The 26,705-nt window shown below is 38.7% G+C and overlaps 1 long non-coding RNA gene and 1 other non-coding gene across 2 annotated transcripts; one reads left to right on the forward strand and one right to left on the reverse strand.

The window, feature by feature from the left end:
- Positions 1-21,321: 21,321 nt before the first annotated feature.
- On the reverse strand, positions 21,322-21,393 carry TRNAC-GCA (transfer RNA cysteine (anticodon GCA)). Its single transcript has one exon. It is a non-coding gene; the product is annotated as a tRNA-Cys (tRNA).
- A 2,370-nt stretch (positions 21,394-23,763) lies between these two features.
- Positions 23,764-26,255, forward strand: LOC138433790 (uncharacterized). The gene is made up of 3 exons (XR_011254465.1): positions 23,764-23,941; positions 24,461-24,515; positions 25,215-26,255. It is a non-coding gene; the product is annotated as an uncharacterized lncRNA (long non-coding RNA).
- The last annotated feature ends 450 nt before the right edge of the window (positions 26,256-26,705 follow it).

The raw sequence follows: 26,705 nt of genomic DNA on the forward strand, positions 1-26,705 counted from the left end.
TGCAACCCCAGAGACGGCAGCCCACCAGGCTCCCCGTCCCTGGGATTCTCCAGGCAAGAACACTGAAGTGGGTTGCCATTTCCTTCTCCAATGCATGAAAGTGAAAAGTGAAAGTGAAGTTGCTCGGTCGTGTCTGACTCTTAGCGACCCCATGGACTGCAGCCCACCAGGCTCCTCCATCCATGAGATTTTCCAGGCAAGAGTACTGGAGTGGGGTGCCATTGCCTTCTCTGGGGGAAAACCACTAGACCATTCAGGTATGACCTAAGTCAAATCTCTTAAAATTATACAGTGGAGGTGGTGAGTAGATCCAAGGGATTAGATCTGATAGACAGAGGACCTGAAGAAATATGGACAGAGGTTTGTGACATTGTTCAGGAGGTGGTGATCAAAACCATCGCCAAGGGAAAAAAAAATGCAAAACGACAAAATGTTTGTCTGAGGAGGCATTACCAATAGCTGAGAAAAGAAGAGAAGTGAAAAGGAAGGGAGATAAGGAAAGATATATCCAACTGAGTGCGCAGTGCCAAAGAATAGCAAGGAGAAATAAGAAAGACTTCCTAATGATCAGTGCAAAGAAATAGAGGAAAACAATAAAATGGGAAAGACTAGATATCTCTTCAAGAAAATTAGAGATACCAAGGGAACATTTCATGCAAAGATGGGCACAATAAAGGACAGAAATGGTATGGGCCTAACAGAAGCAGAAGAGATTAAGAAGAGGTGGCAAAAAGATACACAGAAGAACTATACAGGAAAGATCTGATTGACCCAGATAACCATGATGGTGTGGTCACTCACCTAGGGCCAAACATCCTGAAGTGAGAAGTCAAGTGGGCCTTAGGAAACAACACTACGAACAATGCTAGTGGAGGTGATGGAATTCCAGTTGAACTATTTCAAATCCTAAAAGATGATGCTGTGAAAGTGCTGCACTCAATAAACCAGCAAATTTCAAAAACTCAGCAGAGGCCACAGGACTGGAAAAGTTCAGTTTTCATTCTAATCCCAAAGAAAGGCAATGCCAAAGAGTATTCAATCTATTGCACAGTTGCAGTCATTTCATATGCTACCAAGATAATGTTGAAAATTCTCCAATTAGGCTTCAACAGTACGTGAACTGAGAACTTTCAAATGTTCAAGCTGGATCAGAGATTCAGAGATCTGATCCAGAGATCAAACTGCGAATATCTGTTGGATCATCAAAAAAGCGAAAGAATTCCAGGAAAACATCTACTTCTGCTTTATTGACTATATCAAAGCTTTTGACAGTGTTGGTCACAACAAACTGTGGAAAACTTTAAGAGATGGAATACCAGATCGTCTTACCTGCCTCCTGAGAAATCTGTATGCAGGTCAAGAAACAACGGTTAGAACCGGACATGGAACAATGGACTGGTTCCAAATTGGGAAAGGAGTATGTCAAGGCTGTATATTGTCATCCTGCTTATTTAACTTATATGCAGAGGACATATGAGAAATGTCAGCTGGATGAATTGCAAGCTGGAATCAAGATATCTGGGAGAAATATAAATAGCCTCAGATATACAGAAGACACCATTCTTATGACAGAAAGTGAAGAGAAACTAAAGAGCCTCTTGATGAAAGTGACCCTTATGGCAGAAAGTGAAGAGGAACTAAAAAGCCTCTTGATGAAAGTGAAAGAGGAGAGTGAAAAAGTTGGCTTAAAGCTCAACATTCAGAAAACTAAGATCATGGCATCTGGTCCCATCACTTCATGGGAAATAGATGGGGAAACAGTGTCAAACTTTATCTTTTTGGGTTCCAAAGTCACTGGAGATAGTGTCTGCAGCCATGAAATTAAAAGACGCTTACTCCTTGGAAGAAAAGTTATGACCAACCTAGACAGCATATTAAAAAGCAGAGACATTACTTTGCCAACAAAGGTCCATCTAGTCAAGGCTATGGTTTTTCCAGTGGTCATGTATGGATGTGAGAGTGGGACTGTGAAGAAAGCTGAGCGCTGAAGAGTTGATGCTTTTGAACTGTGGTGTTGGAAAAGACTCTTGAAAGTCCCCTGGACTGCAAGGAGATCCAGCCGGTCCATTCTAAAGGAGATCAGCCCTGGGTGTTCTTTGGAAGGAATGATGCTAAAGCTGAAACTCCAATACTTTTGCCACCTCATGCGAAGAGTTGACTCATTGGAAAAGACTCTGATGCTTGGAGCGATTGGGGGCAGGAGGAGAAGGGGATGACAGAGGATGAGATAGCTGGATGACATCACTGACTCCATGGATGTGAGTCTGAGTGAACTCCGGGAGTTGGTGATGGACAGGGAGGCCTGAGGTGCTATGATTCATGGGGTCGCAAAGAGTCGGACATGACTGAGTGACTGAACTGAACTGATGAAAGTGAAAGAGGAGAGTGAAAACGTTGGCTTAAAGTTCAACATTCAGAAAACTAAGATCTTGGTATCCAGAATCATCACTTCATGGCAAATAGATGGGGAAATGATGGGAGCAGTGACAGACTTTATATTTTTGGGCTGCAAAATCACTGCAGATGGTGACTGTAGCCATGAAATTAAAAGATGTTGGAAGAAAGCATCTTGGAAGAAGATTCCAAGCTTCTACTTGGAAGAAAAGCTATCACCACCAACCTAGACAGCATATTAAAAAGCAGAGACATTACTTTGCCAACAAATGTCCTTCTAGTCAAAGCTATGGTTTTTCCAGCAGTCATGAATGGATGTGAGTTGGACCATCAAAAAAGCTGAGCGCCGAAGCATTGATGCTTTTGAACTGTGGTGTTGGAGAAGACTCTTGAGAGTCCTTTGGACTACAAGGAGATCCAAGCAGTCCATCCTAAAGGAAATCAGTCTTGAATATTCATTGAAAGGACTGATGTTGAAACAGTGGAAACAGTGGCTGACTTTATTTTTCTGGGCTCCAAAATCACTGCAGATGGTGACTGCAGCCATGAAATTAAAAGATGCTTACTCCTTGGAAGGAAAGTTATGACCAACCTAGACAGCATATTAAAAAGCAGAGACATTACTTTGCCAACAAAGGTCCATCTAGTCAAAGCTGTGGTTTTTCCAGTGGTCAGGTATGGATGTGAGAGTTGGACTATAAAGAAAGCTGAGCACGGAAGAATTGATGCTTTTGATCTGTGGTGTTGGAGAAGATTCTTGAGAGTCCCTTGGACTTCAAGGAGATCCAACCAGTCCATCCTAAAGGAGATCAGTTTTTGGTGTTCATTGGAAGGACTGATGTTGAAGCTGAAACTCCAATACTTTGGCCACCTGATGCAAAGAGCTGACTCATTTGAGAAGACCCTGTTGCTGGGAAAGACAGAGAAGGAGGAGAAGGGAACAACAGAGGATGAGATGGTTGGATGGCATCACTGACTCAATGGACATGAATTTGAGTAAACTCTGGGAGTTGGTGATGGACGGGGAGGCTTGGTGTGCTGCAGTTCATGGGATTGCAAATAGTTGGATATAACTGAGTAACTGAACTGAACTGAAAATAGATCCTATGTTATGGAGGTTAATTGTTAGGTTCAAATCTGACTGAATGATTGAGGTCATGGCATCTTGCAATAAAAGTATTAACAGGCTTTTACCCAGTTTGAAATGTGCATTGTACAGATGCTTTCAGGCATAATTGTGATCATGTTGGGATCTTATTCTGAATTGGTAATGTGATGCAATTATTTTAAGTCAGCAGCATTTAACTGATCTAAGGGTTATTTCTATGTCTGATATTTAGATGAGACGGATAAATGCCTCTTGTTCAGAATAATATTTTAACACAGATTTCACATAACAGAGTCTTCTGTGATGCCAAATTCTGCTCTTGGTTATTTTCCACAAGAGACCAAAATTATGCTGTTTCCATCAGTGAAATTATTTTATGTTTCTGGTAAAAGTTAGTTTGCTTTATTCAAGTAGTGGAAAAATCAACTTTATTGACATGTTGTAAAAATACCTCAACTGTCTAGTGTTTTCACAAGTGAAATTATCAAATGAAACAGTGAAGTCAGCGAAGTCTATTTGGGGCAATGAGGTTTAGAAAATATCTATACATCTTTTTCAGTAAACATAATGTCATCATGATAATCACATGGTTTATCAAGGAGAAATTTTTATGATGTTGTGAAAAGAGACTGGATTAAGACAGAAAAACATGATACCCAGTCCTAAGCCCCTTGTTTGCTAGTGTGATCTTGAGTAAACCACCTCACATCTTCTTAATCAATTTTTGTCTGTGCTGGGACTTCGTTGCTGTGCGTTGGCTTTTTCTAGCTGCAATGAGTAGAGGCTACTGTCTAAATGTGGTGCTTGGGCTTCTCATTGTGGTGGCTTTCTTTGTTGCGGAGCATGGGCTCTAGGGTGCGTGGGCTTCAGTAGTTGTGGTGCATGGGGTTAGTTGTCCTGAGGCATGTGACATCCTCCTGAAGCAGGGATCAAACCCATGTTTCCTGCCTTGGCAGTTGGATTCTCAACCACTGGACCACCAGAGAAGTCCTCATCTCATGTCTTTATTTTCAATTCTATCATGTGTACCTTGGGGTTAGTAAAATCTACTTTATAATCTTGTTGTGAGGGTTAAATAAGCTAATGCATGAAATAATTCTAATATAGGTCTAGAAACATTCTGCATGCATGCTCAGTCATGACTGACTCTTTGCGACCCCATGGACTATAACCCACTGGGCTCCTCTGTCCATGGAATTTTTCAGGCAAGGATACTGGAGTGCGTTGATGTTTCCTACTCCAGGTGATCTTCCTGATCCAGGGATTGAACCTATATCTCTTGCATCTCTTGCATTGGCAGGTGAATTCTTTATCACTGTGCCACCTGAGTAACCCCGAGAACTATTTGGTACTCAATAAATATTCATCTCTATTTCTAAATTAAAAAAATTTTTTTTGCCTCCTAGTTGCCAATATTGTGTGTGTGTCTGTGGTGTTAGTCACTCAGTCGTGTCCGACTCTTTGCAACCCCATGGAAAGTAGCCCACCAGACTCCTCTGTCCGTGAAATTCTCCAGGCAAGAATACTGGAGTGGATTTCCATTCCCTTCTCCAGGGGATCTTCTTGACCCAGGATCGAACCCAGCTCTCTTGCATTGCAGGCAGATTCTTTACTGTCTGAGGCACCAGGGAAGCTCCTTCAAAGTATATTAGGTAAGGGTAAGTCTAAGAAGATAAATGTTACAACAGGAGAAAAATTTTGGGTAATTGTGTAGCAAAGTAAGCTATGCAATTTTGCTGATGGAAGTACTTTGGCTTAAGGCTAAGGAGAATCTTTTAACCAAAGTTTATTGTGGGAAACTTTTGACCAATTTATTACAAGAATTTCTTATTTTAAGGAAATCTATTATATAAAATACTGAATTTAACATAGAGACCAGATGATAGACAGCATCAGCAACATAAACCTCAATGCCCTTATATGGGATGTGAAATTTGTAATTCTCTTTAGCTGTCAACTTTCTTTGTTGTCTTGATGGCCAGCTTCCCTCCTTTACATTACCTGATTGACTCCTATATTATTTGTTTGCTGTCCATGATTTCAAACATTGAGATAAGGACTTGTTATTAGGCAAGACAGTTTCCCTTTCCTAAACTGTGAGTTGGATGTGGAGACTGATGACTAGAGAGGTTGCAACAGTAATGCAAACTCAGATGCTTGTGTTTACCTACTGTTTTCAAAAGTCAAAGAAATAGCAACAACAAAAAATAATACCTGATTGTATCAAACAGAAAAAAGAAAACAAATTGACTTTGACCTTAAATAAATAAAAACAATCAGTCTGTCTTTTTAGCTTCAGAATGGTAGCATACTGAAAGCCCTTCCACAAATAGCACTATTTCCAGCAAATTTTGTAATATATCTATCAGCTTATAAATCATAAATCTTAGTAATCTTAAAAACCCAAAATTTCCATTCCTAGCACTCTGAAGACTGATAGAATTCTGTTGAATTTTTACTTTCAGCTTTGGAGATTGTGCCTTTCTCAATGACAGGGCTAGCTTTTCTTAAAAATATTTTATTTCTCTTCAATGTGTGCTCCAAATGCTTTGATTTCTTATTGCAATTGCTGTTACCCAGCTGCTTTTGAACTGTAGTGTTGGAAAAGACTCTTGAGAATACCTTGGGCAGTAAGGAGATCAAACCAGTCCATCCTAAAGTAAATCAGTCCTGACTATTTATTGGAAGGACTGATGCTGAAGCTGAAGTTCCAATACTTTGGCCACCTGATGTGAAGAACTGACTCCTTCGAAAAGACCCTGTGCTAGGCCAGATTGAAGGAAGGAGAAGGGGATGACAGAGGATGAGATGGTTGGATGGCATCACTGACTCGATGGACATGAGTTTGAGCAAGCTCCGGGAACTAGTGATGGACAGGGAAGCTTGGCGTGCTGCAGTCCATGGGGGTCACAAAGAGTCGGACACGTTTGAGCGACTGAACTGAACGGAACTTAACAAAAAGTAAATGTTATCATAATATATGCCTAAGCATGAACCTAAAATTCAGGTTTTATTTGTTTTGCAAAATTGGCTTATGTTACTTTACATTCTGGTCATTGGAATTACAGTTAATATTTACCCAAGATTAAACATATCATAATTGGACGATGTTCCAATAAAATACTGCTTCCTCATAGTTCAGTTGGTAAAGAATCTGCCTGTGATGCAGGAGACCCCCGGTTTGATTCCTGGGTCAGGAAGATCCGCTAGATAGGGTACCCACTCCACAGTATTCTTGGGATTCCCTTGTAGCTCAGCTGGTAAAGAATCTGCCTGCAATGTGGGAGATCTAGGTTCAATCCCTGGGTTGGGAAAATCCCTTGGAGAAAGGAAAGACTACCTACTCCAGTATTCTGGCCTGGAGAATTTCATGGACTAAGTCCATGGGGTTGCAAAGAGTCGGACAGGACTGAGCAACCCTCATTTCGCCTTCATTTCATTTCCAATAAAGTACTATTAGGAATTACATTTAGTTTCCTAGTGCTCACTGGCATTTAGTTTCGTGCTGATTTTACTATAAGTGGTGTTTTTTGAGGTCTTTTTTTTTTTTTAAATCTTCTTTTGCCTTCAAATAAGTAAGGGGAATCTAGATGCTTCAGTAATCTAAAGGGGATTAGATTCCACTAACTTAAAAACCAGAAAAGGCAATGCACCCCACTCCAGTACTCTTGCCTGGAAAATCCCATGGACGGAGGAGCCTGGTAGGCTGCAGTCCATGGGGTCGCAAAGAGTCGGACACGACTGAGTGACTTCACTTTCACTTTTCACTTTCATGCATTGGAGAAGGAAATGGCAACTCACTCCAGTGTTCTTGCCTGGAGAATCCCAGGGGTGGGGAGCCTGGTGGGCTGCTGTCTATGGTGTTGCACAGAGTTGGACACGACTAAAGCGACTTAACAGCAGCAACTTAAAAACAACTTTATGATTTGGGATCAAAAGGTAGGATAAAGTTTAAAAGCAGTGATATATATCTAAACATCAGAATTATGAAAACAGCAGGTACCAGAGCAGTTCTAAAGATTTGTATATGTTGACACATTTAGGGTCCTGGGAGAAAATGTGACTGTCAGCAATCTCATTTTGTTATTTTTGTAAAAGATCTGCAGATTTTTTTTCTGTGTGACTCAAGAATCACACCATAAATTTTTCTTAGTTCCAAACATCACCCTGGCATCATGCAACCTACTCTGACTATATAATTCCCTTTATTCTTCTTTTATGTAATTTTCCCCAAGATATTTCAGCTTTCTTATCTCATTCAGTTCAGTTCAGTTACTCAATCTTGTCTGACTCTTTGTGACCCCATGGACTGCAGCACATGAGGCCTCCCTGTCCATCACCAATTCCTGGAGTTTACCCAATCTCATGTCCACCAAGTCCGTGATGCCATCCAACCATCTTATCCTCTTTTTGTCTCTTTCTCCTCCTGCCTTCAATCTTTGCAGCATCAGAGTCTTTTCAGATGAGTCAGTTCTTCACATCAGGTGGCCAAAGTATTGGAGTTTCAGCTTCAGCATCAGTCCTTCCAATGAATATTCAGGATTGATTTCCTTTAGGATGGACTGGTTGGATCTCCTTGAAGTCCAAGGGACTCTCAAGAGTCTTCTCCAACACCACAGTTCAAAAGCATCAATTCTTCAGTGCTCAGCTTTCTTTATAGTCCAACTCTCACATCCATACATGACTACTGGTAAACCATAGCTTTAACCAGATGGACCTTTTTTGGCAAAGTAATGTCTCTGCTTTTTAATGATCTGTCTAGGTTGGTTATAGCTTTTCTTCCAAGGAGCAAGCATCTTTTAATTTCATGGCTGCAGTCACCATCTGCAGTGATTTTGGAGCCCCTCTCAAAATAAAGTCTGTCACTGTTTCTCTGTCTATTTGCCATGAAGTGATGGGACCGGATGCCATGATCTTCGTTTTCTGAATGTTGAGCTTTAAGCCAACTTTTTCACTCTCCTCTTTCACTTTTCTCAAGAGGCTCTTTAGTTCCTCTTCACTTTCTGCCATAAGGGTGGTGTCATCTGCATATCTGAAGTTATTGAGATTTCTCCCGGCAATCTTGATTCCAGCTTGTGTTTCACCTAATCCAGCATTTCTCATGATGTACTCTGCATATAATTAAAATAAGCAGGGTGAGAATATACAGCCTTGACGTATTCCTTTCCCAATTTGGAACAAGTCTGTTGTTCCATGTCTGGTTCTAACTGTTGTTTCTTGACTGGCATACAGATTTCTCAGGAGGCAGGTCAGATGGTCTGGTATTCCCATCTCTTTCAGAATTTTCCACAGTTTGTTGTGATCCACACAGTCAAAGGCTTTGGCATAGTCAATAAAGCAGAAATAGATGTTTTCCTGGAACTCTCTTGCTTTTTTGATGATCCAGTGGATGTTGGCAATTTGATCTCTGGTTCCTCTGCCTTTTCTAAATCCAGCTTGAACATCTGGAAGTTTACGGTTCACATACTGTTGAAGCCTGGCTTGGAGAATTTTGAGCATTACTTTGCTACTGTGTGAGATGAGTGCAATTGTGTGGTAGCTTGAGCACTCTTTGGCATTGCCTTTCTTTGGGACTGGAATGAACGCTGACCTTTTCCAGTCCTGTGGCTACTGCTGAGTTTTTCAAATTTGCTGGTTTATTGAGTGCAGCACTTTCACAGCATCATCTTTTAGGATTTAAAGTAGCTCAACTGGAATTCCATCACTTCCACTAGCTTTGTTCATAGTGATGCTTCCTAAGGCCCATTTGACTTCACACTTCAGGATGTCTGGCTCTAGGTGAGTGCCACACCATCATGATTATCTGGGTTATGAAGATCTTTTTTTGTACAGTTCTTCTGTGTATTCTTGCCACCCCTTCTTAATCTCTTCTGCTTCTGTTAGGTCCATAACATTTTTGTCCTTTATTGTGCCCATCTTTGTGTGAAATGTTCCCTTGGTATCTCTAATTTTCTTGAAGAGATCTGTAGTCATTCCCATTGTATTGTTTTCCTCTATTTCTTTGCATTGATCACCGAGGAAGACTTTCTTATCTCTCCTTGCTATTCTTTGGAACTCTGAGTTCAATTGGGTATATCTTTCCTTTTCTCCTTTGCCTTTTGCTTCTCTTCTTTTCTCAGCTATTTGTAAGGCCTCCTCAGACAACTGTTTTGCCTTTTTGCATTTCTTTTTCTTGGGAATGGTCTTGATCACTGCCTCCTGTATAGTGTCCATAGTTCTTCAGGCACTCTATCAGATCTAATCCTTTGAATCTATTTGTCACTTCCACTGTATAATTGTAAGGGATTTGATTTAAGTCATACCTGAATGGTCTAGTGGTTTTCCTTACTTTCTTCAATTTAAGTCTGAATTTGGCAATAATTATCTCATTAGGTAGTAATAACATTTGTATACAAACCTGAAATAATTTTTTTCCTTCATTGACTCAAAATCTATATGTTAAATATTCCTCTATTTTCTGAATCTGGCACTGAGGATACAAAATGTAATAAAATATGGTCCACAGATGATTAAATATACAAGATGAGAAGTTCTGATAATGATGAGTCAAGTGATATGGAGTTGTAGCTAGACGATATTCATATTATCTAGGGCCTTAGTTCTTAACTTTAGGTGCATGTTAGAATTGTCTGGAGAGGTGCAAAAAATTCCTATGCCCAGATGGCTGCGCAGGTCAATTAAATCAGAATTGCTGAGGGTGGCTTCCAGGCCTCAGTTTTATCTTGAAGCTTTCTAAGAGATTCTAATGTGAAACCAACTTTGAAAATCACAGGTCTAGATATTTGCAGATGGAGTCCCAGAAGAGTTGAGACTTGAGTTGACAGTTTAGTTAGATATGTGAAGAAATGGGGATGTCATAATAGGAGGAAAGTGCATTTTGAAGAGGCAAAGGATTGTGAAAATAGCATGAAGTTTTAGGCAATTCACAGGTTACTCAGTACAGCAGAAGGAAAGATAGAGAATGAAATTCCTAAAATTTGAGGATGAGGTAGGTAGAAAACTAATTATAAAGAACTTTGACCTACTTATTTCCAACAGAAATGATCATCACAGTGATAACGTGGCAAAAGATAAGAGGAGTGAGCTTAGAATGAAGTAGAAGAATAAAGATGCAAGGCTAGGAATGGATGGCGATGAGGAAGAAAGGAACGTGCCAGGATGGAAAGGAGCCAGTAAGTCAAATGGTCACAGGCAGAGGGGCTGGTAGAATCATGAGGAAAGAAGTTTTGATTAATATAGGAAAGTTTTGGTGTTCAGTGTTGGTGTCAGACTTAGCTAATGTTTCTACACAATTGTTACCTCCAGTGGACTTTTGGATCATGGGCGACAGTGCCTGGGAGAGGAGGTAGAGGGAACTAGGTAAGGTGGTCCATGTTCTCTGTTGCCTGGCTAAAGGTATTAGGATTCAGTTATTCAGTTATCTCAGGCATGGAGAATCAGAGACCTGGGCTGAGGAGCAGATTGTGAGGTTGGTATTTAATGTTTACTCTCATATCCTGGGGTTGAAAACTTCTGGCTGTACCAGCAAATTTAGGATCTTTGGACATCTGTAATCACATACCCTACCTTACCACTTGTTACTATGTATCCACTCTCTCTGCTTCTATTAGGGACAACACTTCCACATGCATACTGGATCACACCTTGTGAAAATATTTTGGTTCTGCAATTATTCCCTTTTCTTATTTATTAACAGTTTTCTTTTTCTGTTGGGCCATTGCCAACAATATAGCAACATGTTTGCTGTCTTTAAAATAACCCCCTGACTACATTTCCTCTGTGTAACACTCTTATGTTTCTTATCCTTATTATCTTAACCTGTTTATTATCTCTGTGTTTCTTAACCCTTTCAGAAGGGTTACCTCTCTTCACTCTATGTCCTTTACCTCAATTTTCTTCTGAACACACTCCAACAGGATTTTCACTTTCTCTATGCCTCTAGAATCACTCTTGTTAAGGTCATTAATGGCTTTCAAATTGCCAAAATCAATGGCAATTTGAATTTAATTTAACTGAATTTAATTTCAGTTCTAATCTTACCTGACTTTATTTGCATCATTTGGCAGCAGTTAGTCCTAATACCCTGAACACTGTCTTCCTTTCAATTAGGATACTATTCCGTTTTGGTTTTACCATATCTCAGTGGTCGCATGTTCTCAGTCTCCCTTACATTTATTTCCTATTCTTAACTTTTCTATTGCTCTTTCTTCCTTCCCTAGCTGCATCCATTCCCCAGTTCATCTGGTCCAGTGGCATGGCTTTGATTTCTATCAATATGTTGACTCATATTTATATATCCAGCCTCTCCTATGAGTTCTAGGCTCATTGGTCAAAGTGTCATTTTTAAAATTGCTACTTGGAGTTCAAGTAGGTATCTTATGCCTCAAACAGAAATCCTTTATTAAGTCTTATTTCTTCCCTAGTGTTCTCCTACCTTAATAGTTGAATCACAATTCTTAAAATAATTGATAAAGTTGTATGATTTACAGGCTTCCCAGATGGCCCTGGTGATAAAGAACCCACCTGCCAATGCAGGAGACATAAGAGATGTGGATTTGACCCCTGGGTCGGGAAGATCCCCTGGAGGAGGGCAATTGGAACCCACTCCAGTATTCTTGCTTGGGGGATCCGCATGGGCAGAGGAGCCTGGTGGGTTACAGTACATATGTTGCAAACAGATGGACATGACTGAAGGGACTTAATAATACACACACATATGATTTGCTCTTGGCTAGTTCTTTGACCTGTGCTTTTTGCTACTCTTACTCTTGACTCACTGTACTGGCCGTACTGATCTTCTTGCTGTTTTTAAGCATGCCAGGCACACTCCCACCTCAGGGCCTTTGCTCCTGCTGTTCCATTCCCTGGAGTATGTTTTACTCCAGATATTCATGATGCTTACTCTCTTCATTCCTGTCTTTGCTCAAATATCTCTTTGGCAAAGCTTTTCTTGTTCACTCTAAAAGAGAAAGCTTTCCCTTATAACTCTCTATTCAATTCTTATTTTTCTCTGAAGAAGTTATCACTGTCTTCTGACATCCTCTTATTTGTTTATTTACTGTTTGCCTGTCTTTCATACTAAACAGAAAGCTCCAAGAGGGCAGGGATTGTTGTCTGTATTGTTTCCAGCTTTATTTTAATTTTATTTTTGTTTCTAGCTTTATTTTTAGTATCTAGAATAACACAAAGTAAGGAGCTTACTAAATATTTGTTAACTGATTGATCCAATGAATGAACTACCTGTTAATAAAAGTGGATGCTCCTTAGATAAGAATTAATCATCTTGTGTCAGAATAATCTGACATAGTTTCCTATTGCTAGAAAAATTTTAAATTATTATATGAAAAAGTCATTATTTTTAGCCTTGTAGCTAGACTTATCTTGATATGTCCTCTTAAGTTAATTTCTAAGCAATGTAGCAAATTGCTCTTAGTCTTCTCCTAACAATTAATCTGGGGTGTGTGTGTGTGTGTGTGTGTGTGTGTGTGTGTGTGTGTGTGTTTGTTAGTCACTCAGTTGTGTTCGACTTTTTGTGACCCCATGGACTATAGTCCGTCAGGCTAATCTGGTATTTGAAGCAAAATAGGAAACATTAATTTTCCTTTGTTTTCTCAGAGTCTGGCTTTGCCATATGTTAACAGTCTTTCTCCTCCCACTTCTTTTTTTAACTACCCCTTCAGCATAATAACCTTCCCTTGTTGCTCAGCTGGTAAAGAATCCGCCTGCAATGCAGGAGACCTGGGTTCAATCCCTGCATTGGAAAGATCCCCTGGTGAAGGGAAAGGCTACCCACTCCAGTATTCTGGCCTGGAGAATTCCATGGACTTTACAGTTCATGGGGTCGCATTGGACATGACTGAGTGACTTTCACTTTCACTTTCACCATTATAATGATACATAAAATATGAAGAAAAGGATGGGAGCAATTAGTTAGACTCCAGTGATACATTCTATGTTCTACATCAATGGAGAGGCTTTAAGTGGAACACAAGATGAGCTGCATTCCTTCAAAACTGACTAATACATTGAACTAATCTGAGAAAAATGACTTGGCACTCACTGTAAAGGTTAGCTGACAAAGCAGATGGTTGAAATGATTTTTATTTTTCACATTAAGATGTCACTTTTAAAATTAATGCTATACATAATAAAATTCTTAGTTCAGTGGCTTATCTTTTTCATGAAAATCTAAAATGCGAGTCATTTATTTCTACAATTGTAAACATAAATCGCCATGGCACATAGCGTGTCACTAATCAGAAATGGCCCTTTGAATAAGTAGTCATGCATCAATTGCCTTTGAGAAATGTGTTATTTCTGTGTTTTTCCTGATAAAGAGAAAAGGTGACAAGAAGAACTAAAAGCACGAAGCTAGTAACACTTAGAAAATAGTAAAAATACTTACAACAGAAAAATGATGACTTATGTTTACATTTCTAGTTTGTATTCTCAGATTTATAAAGGGTATGGTTTTATTTCCAAATTAAACAGCAGACACTGAGTAATGTAATACAAAATTGATTTCATTCATCAGCTTAACGGGAAGTATTAGAGGTGCCACATTGATATATAGCATTTAATCAAAAGAAAAGCACCCAATTGCTGAATTCGAAGGCTCATATGATAATAAATCCTCAATCCACACTAGAATTTTATGTTCCTAAGCAACAGTAGTCCTCCAGTGACTTCATTATGATTAAGTTAATGTGTGTTTTTTCTCAAGGGTAGTTTGAGACGCAAACCATAACTATTATGCATATTGGAATTATAGGCGAAAATCTCACATATGATATTATTTTGATATTATAAATAGTTCTATGCATAACAACAAAGTAGATGAGGTTCACAATAAGATCGAGAGCTTGGGGGCTCTTTTGGTATTGTAATTCATGAGCTTTCCAACCTCAGGCTGGGGACATATTTGTAATTTACTTCATTTCTTGTAATTCATTTTAGGCTGGAAAGACTCTCAGGTTGCACTTTCAAGGTGTTACAGGTATAACTGCTTGTGATGTGTTTGTGATTCTGGTGATGACTTTAAATATTAAAACTGCAGCTCTCATGATATTTACATAGATCTAAAACTAATAACTACATAGGAAATGGTAGCTTTCTGCTTATAGAAACACATCCTATAATTTAATAGTTGATACCCAGTAAAAAATCCAGTCTTAAAACATATTAATGCCTATGCAAAGCTCTTTATTTTCTACTGATGAAACCCACAAATAGTAAAGTATAATTCAGTTTAAATACTGACAAAGTAAGGAGAGAATTTAGAAACATCAGAATTTCTATATTCTGGTGAGTATTATTTTCTTCAAACTTGTTCTGTTAGCAATTTGCATACTTATTTCAATGACTCTACTATTATTCAAAATATATTAGTCCTAACTAAATAAATTCTCTTTTCTTTTTAAAATTGTGATGTAAAATACATGAAATCTATTTAACTTTTTAAGTGTACAGTACTGTCAGATATAAACATAATATTATACAGCAGATCTCTAGAACTTTTTCATCTTGAATGACTAAAAATGTATACCTATTGTTCAGTGTATTAGGGTTCGCCAGAGAAACAAAACCAATAAAGTGTATAACTATATGCATACATAATATATATGTGTAATATGGGCTTCCCAGGTGGCTCAGTAGTAAAGCATCTGCCTGCCAATGCAGGAGACGAAAGAGATGTGGGTTCAGTCCCTGGGTTGCGAAGATCCCCTGGTGGAGGAAATGGCAACCCACTCTAGCATTCTTGCCTGGAAAAAATTCCATGGATAGAGGAGCCTGAAGGGTTTTAATTCATGTGTTGCAAAGAGTTGGACACGACTGAACATGTCCACATGTGCATGTTTACACACGTGTGCGTGCGTGTACACACACACATGAAATTTACTGTAAAGAATTGGCTTAAGATACTATGGAGGCTGAGAACTCTCAAGATCTGCAGTTGGAAAGCTGGAAACTTGGGAAAGCAGATGTGCAGTCAGAGTCTGAAGGTTTGAACACCCAAATTATTGATTTTTTTTGTTCTGGATTTTGGATAACCACAAAGGTAGGAAATGTCTTAGACATCCTGGAATGTGAAGTCAAGTGGGCCTTAGAAAACATCACTATGAACAAAGCTAGTGGAGATGATGGCATTCCAGTTGAGCTATTTCAAATCCTGAAAGTTGATGCTGTCAAAGTGCTGCACGCAATATGCCAGCAAATTTGGAAAACTCAGCAATGGCCACAGGACTGGAAAAGGTCAGTTTTCATTCCAATCCCAAAGAAAGGCAATGCCAAAGAATGCTCAAACTACCACACAATTGCACTCATCTCACACACTAGTAAAGTAATGCTCAAAATTCTCCAAGCCAGGCTTCAGCAGTATGTGAACTGGGAACTTGATGTTCAAGCTGGTTTTAGAAAAGGCAGAGGAACCAGAGATCAAATTGCCAACATCCACTGGATCATGGAAAAAGCAAGAGAGTTCCAGAAAAACATCTCTTTCTGCTTTATTGACTATGCCAAAGCCTTGGACTGTGTGGATCACAACAAACTGTGGAAAATTCTTCAAGAGATGGGAATACCAGACCACCTGACCTGCCTCTTGAGAAATCTGTATGCAGGTCAGGAGGCAACAGTTAGAACTGGACATGGAACAACAGACTGGTTCCAAATTGGAAAAGGAGTACATCACGGCTATATATTGTCACCCTGCTTATTTAACTTCTATGCTGGGTACATCATGAGAAATGCTGGACTGGAAGAAACACAAGCTGGAATCAAGATTGCTGGTAGAAATATCAATCACCTCAGATATGCAGATGACACCACCCTTATGGCAGAAAGTGAAGAGGAACTAAAGAGCCTCTTGATGAAAGTGAAAGAGGAGAGTGAAAAAGTTGGCCTAAAGCTCAACATTCAGAAAACGAAGATCATGGCATCTGGTCCCATCACTTCATGGGAACTGGATGGGGAAACAGTGGAAACAGTGTCAGACTTTATTTTTCTAGGCTCCAAAATCACTGCAGATGGTGACTGCAGCCATGAAATGAAAAGACACTTACTCCTTGGAAGAAAAGTTATGACCAGCCTAGATAGCATATTCAAAAGCAGAGACATTACTTTGCTGACTAAGGTCCGTCTAGTCAACACTATGGTTTTTCCAGTAGTCATGTATGGATGTGAGTGTTAGACTGTGAAGAAGGCTGAGCGCTGAAGAGTTGATACTTTTGAACTGTGGTGTTGGAGAAGACTCTTGAGAGTCCCTTGGACTGCTAGAAGATCCAACCAGTCCACTCTGAAGGAGATCAGTCCTGGGATTTCTTTGGAAGGATGATACTGAAGCTGAAACTCCAATACTTTGGCCACCTCATGCTAAGAGTTGACTCATTGGAGAAGACTTTGATGCTGGGAGGGATTGGGGGCAGGAGAAGAAGAGGACGACAGAGGATGAGATGGCTGGATGGCATCACTGACTCGATGGATGTGAATTTGAGTGAACTCTGGGAGTTGGTGATGGACAGGGAGGCCTGGCGTGCTGCGATTCATGGGGTCGCAAAGAGTCGAACATGACTGAGTGACAGAACTAAACTGAACTGAAAGTAGGAAATGATTGTACTAAGATTAAGTAATATTTGTCAACAATTCTTGGATAATATTTTCCAGAATCCCAGGGATGGAGGAGCCTGGTGGGCTGCCGTCTATGGGGTCACACAGAGTCAGACACGATTGAAGCAAGTTAGCGGCAGCAACAGGATTTTTCTAGTTATTACTTAAAATGAGTATACACTACCAGTTGTGTATTAGTTTCTAGACAGAATGGCTAATTTCTAGACTATTATAATAAGAAGGTTAAAAAAAATCCAATGATAGATAGCTAGGAAAATTATGGAATGAAATTTAAGTTACATGTATTTCTTTAATCTTCCAACTATCCATTCAATTCAGTCACTCAATTGTGTCCAACTCTGCAATCCCATGGACTGCAGCATGCCAGGCCTCCCTGTCCATCACCAATTCCAAGAGCTTACTCAAACTCATGTCCATTGAATTGGGGATGCCACCCAACCATCTCATGCTCTGTCGTCCCCTTCTCCTCCCACCTTCAATCTTTCCCAGCATCAGGGTCTCTTCAAATGAGTCAGTTCTTTGTAACAGGTGGCCAAAGTATTGGAGTTTCAGCTTCAACATCAGTCCTTCAAATGAATATTCAGGACTGATTTCTTTTAGGATGGACTGGTTGGATCTCCTTGCTGTCCAAGGGACTCTCAAGAGTCTTCTCCAACACCACAGTTCAAAAGCATCAATTCTTCGGCGCTCAGCTTTCTTTATAGTCTCACATCCATACCTGACTACTGGAAAAACCACAGCTTTGACTAGATGGACCTTTGTTAGCAAAATAATGTTTCTGCTGTCTAGGTTGGTCATAACTTTTCTTCCAAGGAGTAAGCATCTTATTTCATGGCTGCAGTCACCATCTGCAGTGATTTTGGAGCCCCCCCCCCCCCGAAATAAAGTCTCACTGTTTCCATCTTTTCCCCATCTATTTCACCCTCATCCACCATAAATTATAATTTTTATTAAGTAAGTATTGTAGTGCTATTTGCCAACCGTTGGTACACTTAGCATATATGACCCTGAACTTGCCTGTCTGTAAGGGGACAGCAATTGTCACTGTATATCAGGCTTGTCCTGTGAACTGTTTCAGGGTTTCAAGTTCTCACCAAATCTGTCTTTACTTGAACATACTACTTAGCATGGATACTCACTAAATAACAGGAGAAAAATTCTACTTTTTAAATATAAAATGTCACATGAAATTAAGCAAAATTTAAGAAAGAAAAAAAAAATGAAAAAGTGGTACCAGTAATTTCTTCCTGACTCTGGAAATCTTAACATATAGTAATGGCAATCAATAAATCTTTATTTGTTAATTGGTAGAAAACAACTTTATAGTTCAAATTGAGGTAGAATAAGAAACTTAGAGCTATGGGTGAAATCTGAAAAAAAAAGGGGGCGGGGGCTCGAGTGAAAGTTCAAAAGCATGATCAGTAATTCAAATACTTAAGGAATGCTATACAACTCTGCTACTTTGCACACATGCATATGCATGTGTGAATGAATATATTTGGGGGTGCACAACTTCCTACACCTGTGAGAATGTATTGCTACTTATCAATGTTTCATTAAAAATGTTATTATGTTCACATGAGAGTGGTAAATAATAACATTTTATTATAACTATTAAGCAATCATTTGTTAATACAATTAGGACATGATTCTCAAAGGGTGGATTTTTGGATCACAGTAGCATGACCATATAAATGTCATGGAAATTTGAAAAAAAATATAAAAAAGAAAGAAATGTAAAATCTCAGGTTCCACCCAAGATCTACTGAATCAGAGCCTTTATTGTATGATTATGTTAACAAGATCATCACATGATTTACATGCATGTTCAAGTTTGACAAGTTGTTCACCTTAGGACATTTAATTTGGCAACAAGGAAGATGTTGGTGATGGTACCTTGGTTGGCTACTTGGGCAAGTAATAGTCTAGATAAATGATACTGAAGGTCTGAACAGTATAGTGATAGTGTGAAAAGGGGTTGATAAGAGCTACAAATTTTAAAAGTAATTCCCATGTGGGGTCCACTCTGTAATATCCTTTTGCAGTGGATCTAAGGTGAAGCCTAAGTATGAGAATTTTTTAAATCTTCCCTGATGATTGTACAGCTCCCCTGTGCATCCACAGTTGAGAATCATTGCTCTATAGACTGGGAACTTTAAAATAAGAATCAATATAGTGAAAATGAGTATACTACCCAAAGCAGTATATAGATTCAGTGCAATCCCTATCAAGCTACCAATAGGATTTTTCACAGAGCTAGAACATATAATTTCACAGTTTGCATGGAAATACAAAAAACCTCAAATAGCCAAAGCAATCTTGAGAAAGAAGAATGGAACTGGAGGAATCAACTTGCCTGAATCAACCAAGCCACAATCATCAAGACAGTGTGGTACTGGCACAAAGACAGAAATATAGATCAATGGAACAAAATAGAAAGCCCAGAGATAAATCCACACACCTATGGACACCTTATCTTTGACAAAGGAGGCAAGAATATACAATGGAGTAAGGACAATCTCTTTAACAAGTGGTGCTGGGAAAACTGGTTGACCACTTGTAAAAGAATGAAACTACAACACTTTCTAAGACCATACACAAAAATAAACTCAAAATAGATTAAAGATCTAAACGTTAGACCAGAAACTATAAAACTCCTAGAGGAGAACATAGGAGATGACATTTCTCCAATTTTCATGTGTTTGTTAGCCATCTGTATGTCTTCTTTGGAGAAATGTCTGTTTAGTTCTTTGGCCCATTTTTTGATTGGGTCGTTTATTTTTCTGGAATTGAGCTATAGGTGTTGCTTGTATATTTTTGAGATTCTTTGTCAATTGCTTCATTTGCTATTATTTTCTTCCATTCTGAAGGCTGTCTTTTCACCTTGATTATAGTTTCCTTTGTTGTGCAGAAGCTTTTAAGTTTAATTAGGTCCCATTTGTTTATTTTTGCTTTTATTTCCAATATTCTGGGAGGTGGGTCACAGAAGATCCTGCTGTGATGTATGTCAGAGAGTGTTTTGCCTATGTTCTCCTCTAGGAGTTTTATAGTTTCTGGTCTTACATTTAGATCTTTAATCCATTTTGAGTTTATTTTTGTGTATGGTCTTAGAAAGTGTTGTAGTTTCATTCTTTTACAAGTGGTCAACAAGTTTTCCCAGCACCACTTGTTAAAGAGATTGTCCTTACTCCATTGTATATTCTTGCCTCCTTTGTCAAAGATAAGGTGTCCATAGGTGTGTGGATTTATCTCTGGGCTTTCTATTTTGTTCCATTGATCTATATTTCTGTCTTTGTGCTAGTGCCATACTGTCTTTATGACTGTAGCTTTGTAGTAGAGCCTGAAGTCAGGCAGGTTGATTCCTCCAGTTCCATTCTTCTTTCTCAAGATTGCTTTGGCTATTTGAGGTTTTTTGTATTTCCATACAAACCTTGAAATTATTTGTTCTAGTTCTGTGAAAAATACCGTTGGTAGCTTGATAGGGATTGCATGGAATCCATAGATTGCTTTGGGTAGTATACTCATTTTCACTATAGTGATTCTTCCCATTCATGAACATGGTATATTTCTCCATGTATTAGTGTCCTCTTTGATTTCTTTCACCAGTGTTTTATAGTTTTCTATATATATATAGGTCTTTTAGTTTCTTTAGGTAGGTATATTCCAAGTATTTTATTCTTTTCATTGCAATGGTGAATGGAATTGTTTCCTTAATTTTTCTTTCCGTTTTCTCCATTTTTAGTGTATAGGAATGCAAGGGATTTCTGTGTGTTGATTTTTATATCCTGCAATTTTACTGTATTCATTGATTAGCTCTGGTAATTTTCTGGTGGCATCTTTGGGGTTTTCTATGTAGAGTATCATGTCATCTGCAAACAGTGAGAGTTTTACTTCTTCTTTTCCAATTTGGATTCCTTTTGTTTCTTTTTCTGCTCTGATTGCTGTGGCCAAAACTTCCAAAAGTATGTTGAATAGTAGTGGTGAAAGTGCGCACCCTTGTGTTGTTGCTGACTTTAGGGGAAATGCTTTCAATTTTTCACCATTGAGGATAATGTTTGCTGCGGATTTGTCATATGTAGCTTTTATTATGTTGAGGTATGTTCCTTCTAGGACTGTAGCCTACCAGGCTCCTCCATCCATGGGATTATCCAGGCAAGAGTACTGGAGTGGATTGCCATTTCCTTTTCCAGGAGATCTTCCCAACCCAGGGATCGAACCCGGGTCTCCTGCATTGCAGGCAGATGCTTTACCATCTGAGCCACCAGGGAAGACTCACTTTCTGGAGGGTTTTTATCATAAATGGATGTTGAATTTTGTCAAAGGCTTTCTCTGCATCTATTGAGATAATCATATGGGTTTTATTTTTCAATTTTTTAATGTGGTGTATTACATTGATTGATTTGCAAATATTGAAGAATCCTTGCATCCCTGGGATAAAGCCCACTTGGTCATAATGTATGTTTTTTTTTTTAATGTGTTGTTGGATTCTGATTGCTAGAATTTTAGTAAGGATTTTTGCATCTATGTTCATCAGTGATATTAGCCTGTAGTTTTCTCTTTTTTTGCGGCATCTTTGTCAGGTTTCGTAAAAAGCAGAGACATTACTTTGCCAACAAAGGTCCATCTAGTCAAAGCTACAGTTTTGCAGTAGTCATGCATGGATGTGAGAGTTGGACTCTAAAGAAAGCTGAGTGCCAAAGCATTGATGCTTTTGAACTGTGGTGTTGGAGAAGAGTATTAAGAGCCCCTTGGACTGAAAGGAGATCAAACCAGTCAATCCTAAAGGTGATCAGTCCTGAATATTCCTTGGAAAGACTGATGCTGAAGCTCCAATACTTTGGCTGCTGGTGCAAAGAACTGACTTATTGGAAAAGACGTGATGCTGGGAAAGATTGAAGGCAGGAGGAGAAGGGGATGACAGAGAATGAGATGGTTGGATGACATCACCGACTCAAAGGACATGAGTTTGAGCAAGCTCTGAGAATTGATGATGGACAGGGAAGCCTGGTGTACTGCAGTCCATGGGGTTTCAAAGTGTTGGACACGACGGAGCAATTGAACTGAAAGGTCTTCTACCTGGGTCACCTTTGGGAGACTGAAACAAAGACATACATCTAGTACAGCTCATCTCATTTGTGCATGCTCAGTTGATCATGGACTCTAGCCCACCAGGATCCTCTGTCCATGTGATTATTTTGGCAAAAATACTGCAGTGGGTTGCCATTTCCTCCTCCAGGAAATATTCCTGAGTCAAATATCAAACTGGCACCTCCTGTGTCTCCTGCAAGTCTGTGGCAAGTGGAGTCTTTACCACTGTGCAAACTGGATAGCCATAGCTCATCTTACGTTGTTTTATATGATTGGTCTTATGTCTTTATCTACTACCAGATTCTAAGAACTTTAGATTCTATGTGCTGTGCTTAGTTGCTCAGTCATGTCCAACACTTTGCGACCCCATGGACTATAACCCACCAGGCTCTTCTGTCCATAAGAATTCTCCAGGCAAGAATACTAGAGTGGGTTTCCATGCCTTTCTCCAGGGGATCTTCTGAACCCAGGGATTGAACCCCAGTCACCCACATTGCAGGTGGATACTTTACCATCTGAGCCACCATGGAAGCCCTTGAGATACTAAAGTGAGTAGAATTTTGAGATGGCTCCCAAGATTCCTGTCTCCTCGTGTACTTGCTCTAAATAATCCCCTCATCTTGAGCGTGGGCAGAACCTGTGAATATGAGGAGGTAGTCACTCCTTTGATTAAATTACATTATAAGGTGAGATGATAATTACATTTGATTGTAAAGAACTCTGTTTTAGCTGACTGCAGACAGAGATTCCGCTGCTGAAACTTGAAGAAGCAGGGCACCATGAATTCTACAAAGGCAAGGAAATGAATTCCGCTAACAAGTGACTTTGGAAGTAGATCCTATGCCTCAGAAGAGACTCCAGACTTCACCAACACCTTGACTATGGCCATGTGAGAATTTGATTACCCAGCTAAACTACAGCCTGACTCCTGACTCAAGGAAACTGTGGGATAATAAATATATGTTGTTTTAAGTTCTTAAGCTTGTGATATTTTGTTACAGCATAGAAAACTATTACAGACATGTGTACGTTCTTATAAAAATTGTGTAATATTTCAATATGCCAAAATGTTAGAGAATAATGTAACTAGTATCATGTATGCAGTATGAAGCTTGAACATAAAATTCATAAAATTATGAATAATGTTGAAATCATCTGTGTAGCCCTTCTTAATTCTGTTTCCATTATGTCCTCTTGAGAACCCACACTGTCCTGAAGATGGTATTCAGCATTTCTGTGCATTTTAGAAAACTTTATTTCACTATATGTATGTCCAAAGATAATATACTGTTGTTTCTTTTTACTTGATCAAATAAATAAATTTATATTAAAAAAACTGATTTTTTATGTTAGTTTTCCTTTTTAATACTGTCTAATTTTACACTGTGGACAAACTAGCAAATATTTGGCTAGTTGCTATGACAGAAATACTTAACACTTACTGAACAAGTGTGTACTCCACCACACCTGCCAGGCTCTAGCAGCTGGGTCATGCCATGTGACAAATTCTGACCCATGGCCTGTTAGTGGAAGTTGCCTGTGTCATTGCTGGGCTAAAGTACTGAAGAACTTCTGCAGGACATTCAGCTTATCTATCCCCTGTCTTAGCAACCAAGGAAGCTGCCTGTTAAGATGATTGAACCTAGGATGGAAACAGCCTGGATTTCTGAGTCTCCGTATGGATGATTGCTGGTCTGCAACACTTATGAAAATTGCACAGGACTTTCTGTAAGAAATAAAACTTTACTGTGTAAAGCCAGTATAATTTATTATTATGGCATATGTAGCCTAAACTACTCTGTCTGATACAGAGGCATACAAGTTCATGTATTTTATTCTCATGTTGTGTTCCTTTTTATAGCTTATCCTTATTAAGCCCTTTGTCTTACACTCTGTGTAACACTGATATTGCTATATAAATTTACTTTTGATTAGTATGTTCCTCTATACTTCTGATCATCCCATTATTTTCAAACCTTTGTTTTATTTATTGCATGTCTCTTCTAAGATAACTGGGTATATTTTAAAATCAGATCTCATAGTTCTTTTTCTTCTGTTAGGTAGTTTAATCCACTTATACTATTGGGATTACTAATCGATTTAGACTTATTTCTATGATTTTATTGTTATCAAGCCATTTAGTTTCAATTTTAATGAAAGAACCACAGTTAATTATCAATTGATATTATAGTCAGTAGCTCATTAAATTTGCTAGTCTGTTTTTAAAGAAACATTTTCTGTCTTCAGTGCTGTTTTTACACAAGAGGCTTTTCCCTTTGGACTGACCATTCATCTTGATGAGGTATGTATACTGCTTTCTTTTTTTTTTTTTTAAAGTGAAGGTCTGTAGATAGAAAGCTCCATTAGACTCTTCTATGTCTGAAAATGTCTTTATTTTGTCTGTCACCTCGAATGATAGCTAGGTATAGCATTAAGTTATTTTTCTGTAGCATTTTCTGATACTACTTCATTAACTTCTGGTGTCTATAATTGCAGATGACAGGTTAGCTCTTAATTCAACAACCATACCCTTGTAGGTAATTTGCCTTTTCTTTACAGCTTCTTCCAAGATTCTTCTAAAGAAGAAGAATTTCAGATATTCTGAAATTATACTACAATATGTCTAGAATTAAAAAAACCTAGTATTTGAATTTAACTTTTGCTCTGAGAGTTCTAATTTTTAGTTCTTCAAACTTTTTTATTTTAGCTTTGTTGAGATAAAGTTGACAAATAAAATTGTAAGATATTTAAAGTGTACATGGCAATGACTTGATATATATACACATTGTGAAAGGATTTCCCCCATCAAGTTAATGAAAACATCCATCACCTCGTGTGTTTGTTTTTTATTTAAAACATTTTTGTTTTGGTCAGAACACAAGTTCTACTCTCTTAGCAAATTTTAATTACACTAATAGTGTTATCAACTATAGCCACTATGTTATACATTAAGAGTTTCTTTTAAAAATTATTTATTTATTATTTTCATTGTTTTTTTCAGCCATGCCTTGGCTTGTGGGATCTTAGTTCCCTGATCAGGGATTGAACCCAGGCTCTTGGCAGTGAAAGCACAGAATCCTAAGCACTGGACAGCCAGGGAATTTCTGTACATTAAGATTCTCTTGAAACTGAAGGTTTGCTCTGTCTCCTTGATGGTGGAATATGTACATAAATTATTTGGAATAATTCTCTATGGGAGTTTGGTCTCTTCTCCCTCATTTATTTAATTATTCAACCATTTTAATAAATAAATGGACTCAATACTTATTTTAGACTCTGTGTGATAGTCCAATTGTTACTTTATTCCATTAGTCAACTTGTTCCCATGCACTGTATTTATTTTTATCTGAGAAATTGTGAATTGTGCCATGAATCAGATCTTTTTTGCTTTGGTCCAGAAAACATAGAGCTACATTTGTGGCCTTGCAAAAATTGTTCAGAAATTGATACATTTTAACATTAATCTGACTTGCTTCTCCATCCTCTGTTTGTAGCCTCATTTCTCTCCTCTCCACTTTCTTCAAATTCATATTATCTTACTGTGTTTTATGAAAGTGTCTTTATAGGCCACTTTACATTTTTTTTTTTTTCTGAAAGAAGGCCAGAAGTAGCTACTTGTACTTATTTACCTTTCTTCTTTGTATCATTATGTGCCTATTCCATCCCTTTCCACATAATAAGGGACCACTGCCAATGCTCTCTCTGGAATCCCGGCTCCAAGACCCTACTCCTGGCCCCTGCTGGACCTGGCTTGCTGTGAACTGGCCCTGTAGAGCTGTGCGAGGTGTTGGACATCTCACTGGCCAGGCTTCACATCTGGGTCTCTTGCTGGCAGGACTGGGGGTTGGATGGAGCAAGATTTCATCTCCCACGAAACTTGTTGGGATTTCACGGTCTTTTTTGACGTTTGACTTATTGTTTCTCTGTTTCTTAAAAAGATATTTTATTGAGGTATGCATGGCATACAAAAAGTGAACACATGTAATGTATACAACTTGATCAGTTTGGAGATAAATATACATCTGTGGAACCATTACCACAATCAAAGTCGTAAAATCATACATCCTCCAAAAGTTTCCTCTCAATGCCTTTTATTAAAAAATTATTTTTTCTTTTGTGATAAGAGCACCTAAGATTTACCTTCTTAGAAAAATTTTAAGTATACAAGTATACTAAGTATACTACAATTCAGTAGTGTTAATTATAGATCCTGCTTTGTACAGTAGATTTCTAGACTTTATTCACCCTGCATAACTGAAACTTGGTACCCTTTGACTCAGGGCTTCCTGGGTGGCTCAGCAGTACAGAATCTGCCTGTAGTGTAGGAGACACAGGAAATGCCAGTTCGATCCTTGGATGGGGAAGATTCCTCTGGGGGAGGGTGTGGCCACTCCAGTATTCTTGCCTGGAGAATCCCATTGACAGAGGAGGCTGGTGGGCTACAGTCCCTGGGGTCCCTCAGACATGACTGAAGCAATTTAGCAATGCACCT

The sequence above is a fragment of the Ovis canadensis genome, chromosome 2 (genome assembly GCF_042477335.2).
Source record: "Ovis canadensis isolate MfBH-ARS-UI-01 breed Bighorn chromosome 2, ARS-UI_OviCan_v2, whole genome shotgun sequence".
Lineage (NCBI taxonomy): Eukaryota > Metazoa > Chordata > Mammalia > Artiodactyla > Bovidae > Ovis > Ovis canadensis.